The 3,011-nt window shown below is 40.4% G+C and overlaps 1 non-coding gene across 1 annotated transcript; it reads right to left on the minus strand.

The window, feature by feature from the left end:
* Positions 1–1,124: 1,124 nt before the first annotated feature.
* LOC115030757 lies at positions 1,125–1,256 on the minus strand. The gene has a single exon (XR_003836351.1). It is a non-coding gene; the product is annotated as a small nucleolar RNA SNORA17 (small nucleolar RNA).
* Between the last annotated feature and the right edge of the window lie 1,755 nt (positions 1,257–3,011).

Consider the following 3,011-nt stretch of genomic DNA (forward strand, 5'->3'; position numbering starts at 1 on the left):
CATGACCCTATTGAAACCAACTCTCCTGCTTACTTCAGGTAGTGATGGCTAAGGGAAAAGGAAGAAATCTCTCCTGTGTTTGTGCCACTGCCCAGCAGACAAGAGGCACAGCCAGATCTCCTACATTCATGACCTCAGGGACAGCTCACCTACAACCCATTATCCAGCACCAGCTCTACTGTGGTAGCCAGGTGAGGTACAGGGCTCACTTTCCTGAATCCTGCATCTGGTGAGAGGAAGGGCCAACTCTTCTGTTCTCGTGAAGATCTTATGGTCAGATCTCCTACCTGCCATAGGTGATGAGGGGCAAAGAGGAAGGTATCTCTCCTCTGTACACACTGCCACATAGGAGACAAGTGGTAGGGCCAGCTCTCCCATGCTCATATCCTCAGAGCACTCTCACACACAATTCCAGGAATGGGTATGGTCTGCTTTTCCATGTACTGTAGTGAGCTAGGGGTAAGGTCAGCTCTCCTGCTCTCATACCACCAGGTCCAACTTTCCCACGGTACCCAGCTAAAGGGTCCAACCATTTCTTCACAGCCCTCAAACATCAACATGTCCCTGAGTCACAGTCCAGACCAGGGAGGTTCACCTGGCCATTGATGGTAACAGAGTCCTGTTGCTGCAGAGCTATGGTCCCAAATGTAGCCCTGGGTAGCAGCACAGGCCAGGACATCATCATGGTCTGAAGGGGCATTACCAGCTACAAACATTAGGCTGTTCTTCACTACCTTTGAGTTTACAGTCCTGCCTCTCTTCATTGTGCCCACATCCTTCTGTTTCTCTTGCTCTTCTAGTTCTTCACCACTCACTTGCTCCTCTTAGTGGCACCCGAGGTAATTTAGTGTCTGGGGTCATCTCAAGAGTCATCCCAGGTGGGGTCTGTGATTCACCCATGCATTATGGCACCAGGCAGGCTACCTCCTAGTCTGATCCCCATGGTAATGGACTTTTGGTCGTCTTGGTCTTGCTTCTTACCCAGCCTCATGATCACTACCACCCCCAGGCCATTGACTCAGGCAGGGTTCTTCTAGTCTGTAGCTTGAATCTGGTTCCTGATAGCCCATCGGAGCTTGCCTAGTGCCAGACTGGTGATCTTCTCAGGGTAGCTTTTTTCAGGGAATGATAGGGTACTAATCATTCAGATGTTCATAGATCAGAACGCTGAACATACACATACCCTTTCTTCTCTCTACCACATATTGGTGCACCTGTCACTCACCAGCCACACCTACAATGCCTCTAGGTGCAGATATTATACCAATCTTAATCAGACCACCACTTTTTATAATGCATACCTCATATTCACAAACACACTGACTTTTGTTAAATATTTCACGGATTTCAAAACATCTAGCTAATAATGCAACTTTCCCCTAGCCACCTAGCACTGGTGTTGAATACCAATAAATTATTTAAAAATAGTTGACATAATTTTTTGTAATGAATTTATAGTGATGCCTCATGAGTGCTGCTTTCTATGAATGTTGTGCTTCTAGATCAAGCTCAGATGAAGTATTCTCCTGGATACAGTTCAGTTTTCACTTTCTTAATTCTTCCCTAAAGGAGAAGAATAATGGCTCATCTTCAGGTTCACAATTCTCTCCATTCCTCTTTCACACCCAGTCTCTTTTATAGCTTTCTCAAGTTGTGCCATGGCCACAGTAAAAGGCTCTCTGATCATGGATGCATGTCAATCATTAAGCTCTAGACCCAAGGACAAATTATAAATGATTCTGTATTCTCCTACAACGTGTTGTGTATAATGATTCTCTATCTGTTTTGGAGATAAATCATGTTACTTAAAATGATGAAATAAAAGAAATAATGGGCTTGAATCATTATAACTTCTCTGACCCAATAAAGCCAATGCCCACACTTTCAATTCTGTTTCTATTACTACTGTGGCTTGCATGGTACCTCTATTGCTTAGGTTGAAATTTAACTGTGAAAATTGTCATGACAATTTATACCTAAAATCCTAATAGGTAGAAGGGATGGCTAAATCAGGAAAATTGACAGTTCAAGGCTTTAATATTCAGTAAGTTCAAAGCGAGCCTGGGTACAAAGCAAAACCTATCCCAATGAGGACATATAGAAAAGGGAAGAAGGAGGAAGAGGAGGAAGAAAAAATGGGAAAAGGGGTCAGGAGGGGAAGAAAGAAGAAATATATTTAATTTCAGTTGTAATAGTGCTAGAATAGATGACATTTAAGAAGTCATATTTCATGTCACTAAATTAGCTCCAAGGATAATACAATAATACTAAAACACATTTAAAGTAGTAATGCTATCTGAGAAGAATAATTTCATTAAATTCATTTGATGTCGTTCCATGAATGCAGAAGCACAATTGTTAAGTCTTAGATATAAATGTATTTCTTTATAGGCTTATGATTTGAATTTTAGGTCCATAGTTCATGATCCTTAAAATTATATATATACATATATATATAATATATATATAATATATATATTATATATATTCTTCAAGGTTATAGAGCTTGGCTGGCTTCAGTAGATCAGGAGGAATGAGACTTTGAAGTTATACTACTCAGAGTTCCACTGTAACTGTCTCTGCTTTTCCTCAGCAATCATGTGAAGAAGTCGCTGACAAAAATTATGTCTCCAAGACTTCCCTATTATAGCAAACTGAAATCTCTCTGAAACCAAGTGCCTAAGAAGGCTTTCCTTCCTTTTACTGGTTGTAGGATTTTTTGCACATTTAACTAAAACAATGTTTTAGTGGGTGTGGAAGGACAAAGGCAGAAAACTTTCAGCTAAAATATTCATAGAAGATGACATTAGATGAGACAAGCATCTGAGATCTAACCCAAGTTCAAGTCCAACTAATGACAAAAGTAACAAAGAGAAATTATGAAACAGGTGATAACCTGAAAAGCAAGAATTACTATGCACAGGTATATGTATGTGTATGTTACATAAATTCCATGTATATGTTCTAAGTATATGCCTCAGAAAATACATACTTGACATTATTAAGGGTAC

This window comes from Mus caroli, chromosome 3 (assembly GCF_900094665.2).
Source record: "Mus caroli chromosome 3, CAROLI_EIJ_v1.1, whole genome shotgun sequence".
In the NCBI taxonomy this organism is placed as follows: domain Eukaryota; kingdom Metazoa; phylum Chordata; class Mammalia; order Rodentia; family Muridae; genus Mus; species Mus caroli.